This window comes from Stegodyphus dumicola, chromosome 9, assembly GCF_044657685.1.
Source record: "Stegodyphus dumicola isolate Sdum_Otavi_A_Nest chromosome 9, ASM4465768v1".
Classification (NCBI taxonomy): Eukaryota; Metazoa; Arthropoda; class Arachnida; order Araneae; family Eresidae; genus Stegodyphus; species Stegodyphus dumicola.
In genome coordinates, this window is record NC_140776.1 from 64,896,121 (window position 1) to 64,905,660 (window position 9,540).

The following is a 9,540-nucleotide window of genomic DNA, read 5'->3' on the forward strand; positions in this document are numbered from 1 at the left end:
GGATTTTATCAGACTAAAAGACATTCTTGATGTGGTAATTTAAAATAAACCGGTAGATGTTTGGTTATTTGAGAATGATAAAGCACATGAGTGCTATCAGTCTAATGGGACAGATGTTTTCAGGAATTTCATGGCTCGTATTCACTTTACATATAGGAAAAACTACAGAAGCGGTAGAAGAACGCGACGAGAATATGAAGATAAAAGTGAAAGAGAAACACTGGCTTCTATGGATCATTGAAATCTGTCGATAAGACACTGAAGTATTTGACTATTTGTTTAATTAACTGATTATGGTACAGGGCTATCTGTTTTAAGAGAGATTTCTTCATGATCATTTTCTAAACCGAAATTAACTCATGTGCACAGTACATGTGAGAAAAATGCGCAAAGCTAGCCCATTTTCAATTTTTCTCGTACGGGAGCCGCGCATTTGTGTTTTATTTTTTATAAAAAGTGCAAATTTTCTTAAGTACTGTGGTACCTCGGTATACGTGAATAATTCGTTCCAGATGAGATTGATGGTTCGAGATCAGATCCCAAACAAACTTTTCGAATAAGAAATAAAGGTGAAATCATAAATGTGTTCTTAAAAAAAATTCCATTGTTATTACTGTAACACTCCTTAATACTAAAACGCAAGTGCAGTGGCTGAAATATATACTGTACATAAATGAAGTACTGCAGATGACACTGTACATAAATGTTTTTCTACTATCCAGATCTATAAGCAGTTTTTCAACATGCTCTGACGTCTCTGAACTTTGGTAATTGATTTCATTCCCTTCATAACGTTATCTGTTTTAATTGCATTTTTTTTTTTCACCATTGTACTTGGCCTACAGTATGCAATAGCCAAGTTCCTAATACGCATATCTTCATACTTTTCAATGATCTCTTTGATACTAACAGTTTTCTTCTTTGCTTGACTCTTCTCATTAATTTTCCTAAAACTCACCTTTAATAAGTTTAAAAAACATTTAAGCGACAAAACAGAAAAGTCATTTGAAAATTCGAAACAACAGCTTGAGTTCTTTACTGAATATTCGCAACAGACGTACTGATACTCAAGAGCAGTAAAAGCATTGTCGAAATATAAATAACTTGAAAGATAAATAAGTGCAATGCACGCATTCGGGGCTGATTGAAGTCGAATCGTATACCAAATAAAAATTTTCGCTTCCGAATAGGACGCATACCAAGTTAGCAAGGACGCAAGAGGCAGGCTGTTCGAGCTCACAGTATGCTCAATTCCTAATTTATGTTTTCATTAGCAACCCGTTTTTGATCTCTAGTCGTAATCGGGTAAAAAGGGTTCGATTTTATTCCATTCAAACGGAAATGGGCATATAATCACTCGATCACGCAAAATTTTCTCACTTAACACATGAGGCATCCATCCGGAATATTTATAGACCAATCCTAGGTTCCGATTATGATCCGAAATGCACTCATGTCCATAAATTAAGGATAATTCGGAGTCACGCGGAAATCGAACTCTAAAATAAATATATCACCTGTAAAATCACACATCTTCAAGAATCATATGCAAATTTCAGAAAGTAACCAGATGACACCGATGGTACGTCACAATGACGAGAGTGTAAGAGAGTAATATATAAGGAATACAGACAAAGAAGTAAAATTGTTCGCAGGCGCTTTATAAGCATTTCAGTGCAATCACGAATAGTTATGACACAAAGGTCGCATTTGGATGATTTTTTACGTGGTAGAATTATCGGCCGTCTGGAATGTGGGCGTACCCAATTGGAAGTATCAGACGAACTTGGAATTGTCCAGAGTGTCATCTCCAGGCTTTGGCAACGGTTCCAAGATGATGGTAATGTGAGTAGACGTTATAGCACAGGTCGCCCCAGAGTTACAACGCCGAATGAGGACCGGTATTTGGCAGTTACTGCCAAAAGAAACAGGCGAAGCACAGCTTCAGACCTGTCTCGTCAGCTCTCTTCAGCCACTGGTACGACAATTTCAAGGCAGACCGTGTACAGACGCTTAGGGAAGATTGGTCTATATGCTCGTAGACCTGCCAGATGCGTTCCACTTACTGCAACTCAGTGTCGTCTGCGGTTAGCCTGGAGTAGAGAGCATGCATGGTAGACACCGCAACAGTGGGCTTGTGTGATGTTTTCTGACGAGTCCAGGTTTAGCTTGCAGTCTGATTCTCGCCGGACTTTCATTTGGAGAGCTCCAGGTACCTGTTACCACCAAGAAAACATCATTGAACGACATCGTTACGGATGTGCAGGAGTGGATTTGGGGGTGGAATTATTCTGGGTTCCAGAACTGACCTACATGTTCAAATTGGAACCTTGACAAGCCAAATCTATCGGGACGTCATTCTGGAACAACATGTACGTTTGTTTCGGGGCGCCATGGGCGCACAATTTGTGTTTATGGATGACAACGCCCGTTCTCACCGTGCAAACATCGTAAGCGAATGCCTTCAATCGGAGGATATCACCCGTATGGACTGGCCAGCATTCTCACCGGACGTGAATCCAGTAGAGCATATGTGGGACATGCTTGGCCGACGAGTTGCAGCCCGTCAACCTCCTCCTACATGTCTACCGGAACTTCAGAGAGCATTGCTTTTTGAGTGGTGTAATATCCCCAAGATCAGATCGATAATTTGATACTCAGCATGCCTAGGCGTTGTACGGACTGTATTGCATCGTCTGGGAGACATGCAATGTATTAACAATCATTTCAACCATGTAATATTGTTTTTTTGTAAATAGGTTTTTTTTGTGATTTGCTCCAGGGAGAAAAAATCGCTAATTTTTTTAATAATATCAAACGTATAGCATCTTTTTTTGCTCTTTACCTTTTGTTTAATAAATAAGCTTTACAAATAAGTCAAATTTGTTTTGCTTCTAACTCTTCCTTTGCCTGATTTTGCATTATCCTTAATTTATGGACAAGAGTGTAGTTTGTTGAGTTGAATTAAGCTTTCCCACAGTTCCAATGTTGTCAAAAGAGGATCTTGCTCTAGCATAGCCTTAACAATATCGTCATCGATCAATGATAGCGTGCCTTATAATTAAGGTCGATATGATCTGCTTCAAATTATTCGAACTATATCCTGCACTTCTGCCCGAACCTGCATCCCCATTAAAAATTCTCACTAATTTTTTCCATGCTTCTGTAGCATTTCTTTATTGGAATTTGCACAAAATACAGTGTCGTAAATAGACTTTACCGGTAGCCATGTTTATACAATCGCATGTCACTTAATAATGATGTGAGACAGTTTTTTTTTTCCAGTTGATTGAGAAGAGCACATGCGTATAAATGCAGTGATAAAGAGAGACAGTCATATATGTCTCCAATGAACACCTGGTTGTGTGTTGAATGATGAAATAAAATGATCGGACAGATCTTTCTGGTAGACCTTATATTTCTTGTTGTTCAGTCACCAAAGTTGGAGCCATTAATTATTTTTCCTTCCAGTAATACATAATATCATTCTTCAGTTCTTCGTGAGCTTGAGGAAAGTCCGTTACTTGCTTCTTTTACCACTATGTAATATTAAAAATAAATAAAAGAGAAATTGACCTAAATATTTTAACTTCTTTTCCAAGAAGCTGATTGAAAATAATGCTGGAATAAAAAACACTGGAATTCGTATTATCCAGAACAATCTGATCGATGACAATACCTCTTAAAATTTAAAAGTGGGATAACATGAATTTAGTTCAAGTAAAAAAATCACAAGTAAAAAAAAAGATTCCCGTATATATGGTTTAATATTCCTTTGAAGCTTTCTTTCATACCTTAATCTTTTAATTTGCTTGTAAGGTTTATCCTAAGTTTTAATAGTTAATTTTTAGTTAAAGCCACTTTCCTGTCGCTTCCAATTTCAGCTTACAAATTTTCTGCCAGAATGTGTTTTGAGAATCGCTGTTATTTCTTAGTATTCTTCAGTTAAAGCCCAAGTAGACGCTTTTCTATACGTCCTGAGAGAGGACCGAATGTAAAACTTTATTTTTAGCAGTAAAAAGTAATCAATCCTTCTTGAGTTTCTGTCTCCTGAACTAAAGCGATTATTCGCTTACCAGTTCTCAAGGTTTCACACATTTAGCTGTAAATTGTAGGTGGGAACATTATATGCTCTCACTCTCTTTTTTTAAGTCTACATATATATATTAACACTAATTATGTAGTAAAAACATATAACATTTTCTACAGTTCCAAGAGTTCAGTCTAGATTTTATTTGTACGAAAAATATGTATAAATATTTTTTTTAGTTCTTCCCTCCGTCCTTCTGGAAATTAGCCGTTTTACTTGCAATTGAGCTGCTTCCGAGTTTTTTTTTTAAATTAAGTCTGACAGAGTAGTTTATCATACAAAAGTGTTTGGATGATTTCGCGCTATTGGTTTTCCTCAGCTGTTGAAAGTTATGGGAGTGGTATCAGATTCTCATAATTGATTTTTTTCTCCTTTTCTATTAAACCAAGAAAAGCTCTCCAAGTGAAAATTTATAAAGAAGCTTACTTTTCCATTCCTTTAGGGTGCTTAAAACATCTCTTATTTATACACTGATTTGAAGACACAGATAATCAGTTATGCACAAATATTGCCCCATGCCCCATTTTCCGAGACTTATTGTCATACGGACATTGATTCATATTCCCATACCTTTTCCATTGGAAAAGGAAACTTTTTTTTTTTTTTTTTTGTCGCACAAACGGCTTATGAGCCTGCATCCATCACTTTGCTTGAAAGGTTGCTCCGAGAGATATCTTTTACAAGTTGAAAGAATTTTCAAATCGTGCTCTTTAAAGAACTAATAAGACTTTATTCTTAAAAGAAATGTAAAGTGAAGTTTTTAAGACATATTGTTGAGAACCACAAGTGGATAACAACCGTACTACGAAAAGAATGGATTTAGCATGAAAAATGGAGATTCCGTTTACTTCCTTGTTGGGTTTAATTTAATTTTTCTAATAGTTATTTTTATTTCTGAACAAGCCTTTCCTCTACCTTCTCATTTTCCACCTACGTCTCCCTGCCAGAATGAGTTTTCAGGATTACGAATTATGTAAATTAGGTAGAAACAAGTATGTAAGCTGAAGTCTGGGTAACTTCACTAGAAGAGCGTAGGAGAGCATGCTCCGCCTTTCGGCCACGTTGTTGCTACTCTGAGTTTACTTCTATTGTTACTCGCCTGCCGGTGATCTTAAATAAGGGCCAACTCTGTTGGTTAATTCTATGCAGCTTCGGCTGGTTTATTTTAGTTAGTTTTAGATTAGTTTCTTATTTTCTATCTTGAGTTAAACCCAAGTGGAGGCTTATTGAAATCTCAAGAAGCGGCCATCTGTTCAATTATTTTGACTCGAAATACACTTCTTTGGATTTCTTACTTACAAGAACTCAGCGAATTCTACACAGTTCTTCAGTATTCTAGTAAATAATTTCTTGACTTACAGGGAAAAGCGAGAATTAAAAATTATTTTAATATTTTTTATTTTAATAAAATAGCTAATTTTTTATTTCAATTTAATTATCTAAATTATTTATTACTTTTTATTCAAGTTCTGTGATTAAAATCTTTTAGTGATTTGTTTTTACTTTTAATTTTATTGATTAATTTAATTTACTCACACAGGTGACTAGTTACCACTCAGAGGGTGACGCTGACTGCGCCGTGCCCATGGGTTCGGGTTCGAATCCTGGAGAAGAAATTGATGTTTATAAATGTATAATGCCTTTGCGGCATGGGAGCACTCAAAATACACGGCTAGCCGAAAGTCCTCTCGAGTGGTTTCCTGGTAGGCGAAGAGGGAATAAAGATTCTTGAACCCGTTCTCTAAGTTTTCCTCTTCAAAATTAAAGCGGAACTAAACAAAGTCATTCTTTCACCTATATGGTGCTCAAGAATGATGCCGATAACAGACGCAATCTCGGGTTTGCATCGTTAAAATTTGTAAGCTTGTTCTACTTAGTTCAAACAACCGAGATTAGTCACAACAACAACAGAGCAAGATAAATATTTGACGAGTTGTATAATTCCTGCCTAGACAATTCTTCAGATTGTAATAATGATGATAATTCTGTATTTAAGACAATTCTATTTTTTTTAATGTCCCAAGAAATTAAAGTAATGTGTTTTAAAGGTACTGCATATTTGATTAATGCATATCAATTACATAATCAGGCACTAATTTAAAATAGTCCGTTAAGGAAGACACAATAACACGCCGAATAAATACTAATTCAGAAGTCAAACAACAAAAATCAGCGTTATATTTACAAAATTTTGTAAATATAACGCTGATTTTTGTTGTTTGACTTCTGAATTAATAGTCCGTTAGTTACTGAAAAGTATTGAGAAATTAAGATTCGAAATTCTAATGTAATTTATTTTAATTAACTAAATAAAAACAATATTCTGTATTAATTGGAATTGACAAAAAAATTAAAGCAAATTACCTTTTGGTAGCGCAAACACGTAAGAAACTAAGATATATTTTATTCAAGATATAAATATTAGAAAGCATCTATAATTATTTGGCTTTCATCTCAAACCTCTGTTTATCCCTAATTTGCGTGAGCTAGAGAACTCTTGGAATTCCCACAAAAGAATTAATTATTATTATTATTTTTTTTTGTAAGTACAATTGTGTTTGTCATTTAATGAGCTCAAGTCGATTCAGTTAAGAAGATTCAGTTTCTGTTCTTTACTCATTAAATATTCTTTCGAAAGGCAGACAATATTTAATTTAATTAATTCAAATATGAAATTTTGAACTTTCAACCATGAAAAAAAATTGTTTTTTAGCATTTCGCAGGAAAATAAGTTTGCTTAATGCATCTGATCAACTTTTGTCTTAAAAATATATCGTGATCTACCTTCTAAAATCTTAAAACTTAACACATTCAGACTTACGTCTTGTGTACCAATAAATGACAAAAGGGTAGAAGTATTAAACCAACATGATATTTTATTAATAATATTGATAAATTAAAGTGTAGCCACAGCAAAAAAATGCAAATGAAATTTTATTTTATTATTTTATCATTAATGGGAAGTCTGCGTTTGCATATTTCCAACCAAGCGTTCACAATTTGGTGTGCATCCAGACAAAGATAACAATAATGAACCTTTAATATGAGGATAAATTAGTAGGGAATGATTGTAGAGTCATTAGGTTGTATCGATGCAGGAATATTAAAAATGTGCAACGCCCTTGTCGGGATTCGAACTCCGGCCATCCCGAATATGCGTTAGTGTGCTTCCAAATGCACCACGAAGGCAAACGGAAAGGAGGGAGAAAATACCTTATACGATGTTTACTGTTCGTGAACTTTAAATATGGAAAAGCCGATTCACATAAGTATGCAGATCCAAAAGAAAAGCAGATTTAATAATACATTTAGTGAAACTGAGATACTTTCTTGATATACTTATTTCCAAAATCCCCCTCAAATTCTCTGACTTGTTAAGGTTAGATCAGTAGATCCAGTTTATTAAGCCATGATTTCATTTTCGGATACTCCCCTCCCTCCTTTTTTTTTAAAAGCACAAAACAGGCCATTAGTCTCAAAATGGAATTTTGCATTGGTTCACAATAAACGCCTGTATTATCGCAAATTTTACCACCCTGCATTATTTAAAACAAATTAAGTAATGAAGAATATTAATGTATATATGTATGTTCCTCGCATTATGAAAAAACACGGGACTTGCAGGCATCAAATTTTCAACAACATAGTCCTCCTCGCGAACATGTGTACCTGGAACCCCGAATATAGAATTTGTTTTATTATTTTTTATTTCATATTTTTTAAAACTTTAATGAATTTTTAATTAATAAACTTAATGATTTGAAAATAAGCAGTGGCAACACTGTTAGAAATAAGTAATTTTTATCTCCAGCGCGCCAGACTGTTGCCATTCGAGGAATGTAAAGTAGAATCTAATGCGCATCCCCATTTTAAAACTTTAAATAATAAAAAAAATTGTTTGTCGGCGAATGTAATGCGCATCAATGGTATGAGGAATTTATTAAATCTTATTTTATACAACAATGGATTTGTATATAAACTATCAATCAATGGTATGATAATTTTATTTAAATTTAGATACCATATTTTATACAACAATGGATTTATACATAAAGTAGCAGAACATAGAATTAACCTATTAGTGGGCTATTGTTATGTGAAATAATCATTAATTACCACTACCGTATATACCGTATATCGTAAAATATGAACATGAAATAAATCGTAACATTTCTATCTAGCTAACAGTTTCTACAATCAGTGATTAATAGTAAACGTCTTTATTCACTATTTTGATGATAACTTTTTTAGTCCCCTTCTCCGTAATGGTGTAGTTACGAGGCATATCAAACCAAATTTGCGTCTCGTCAGCGTTGCCAATTTGCCCAATTGAAAAATTCTTTTCCTTCCGAAGCGTGATGACATACCGCTTATATGTTAGTAGTTTTCCCTCAAAATCTGCAGGAAGCTTTTGGCATATTGTTGTACGGCGTCTTAGAGATAAGCCCATCCGCTTCATAAACCGATCCACCCATCCACGGCTAGCTTTAAACTCTGGTTTCGGTATTCCAAGAACTTCAGCCTCCTCTTTTGCTTTATTTCTTATAGTGTCGCTAGTCACAGGTTGTCCATTCTTCCTCCTTTCACGTACAAATTCCAAAACTTTTTCTTCAATTTTAGGGTGTCTTCCTTTGCGAGGGCCAGTGAATTTCTTTCTACTAGTTTTAGTTGCAAACAGTGCCAATTTCTGTTGCCGCCACGAGCGAACATTACTCTCAGCTACGTTTAACCCTCTCCCAGCCTTTCTATTGCCATTTCTTTCAGGATAAAGAATTACTTTACGTTTGAAAGTAGCGTCATATAACACTCTTCTCTGCTTGCCCTCCATTTCGTGACTACGTATTCTGCAGTTTGTATCCTCTATGCAATAATGTGTCAACGATAAATGTAACGGTAAATGTAGTCGAGAAATACAGTAATCCATTGTTACGATTTAAATTCGGTTGACGTCATCGGCGAACTTTGCACTCGAATCTAATGCGCCATCGAAGCTAATGCGCACCCCAATTTTGAGTACTACATTTGGCCAAAAACGATGCGCATTACATTCGCATAAATACGGTATCTATATTTCAATTTTAATTAACAAACTCGACTCAATGCGCTGCCGTAGCAGGAAGTAAAATACTTTTACCTTCCACACGCCAGAATATTGTCTTTCAGTAAAGTCTAAGACGCTTTAAAAATTAATCTGGAAGGTTACTGAGTGGTTAACTAAGCGATTTAAAAGCAATTAACACAGCTCTTGAGAATACTTTTTCCTAATTTTTAATGTGATTGATTTAAACAGACATGCATTAAAATCATAATATACCTAATTAGAAATATTCAATACTTTTATTAAAAGGCATTAGATGGACTCATTAAAATTATGGTATACTTTTATTTTTTTATGATGACTGTTTTAGGAGGCGGCAGCTCAAGCGACTAGTTTTTTAAGAAATAATATA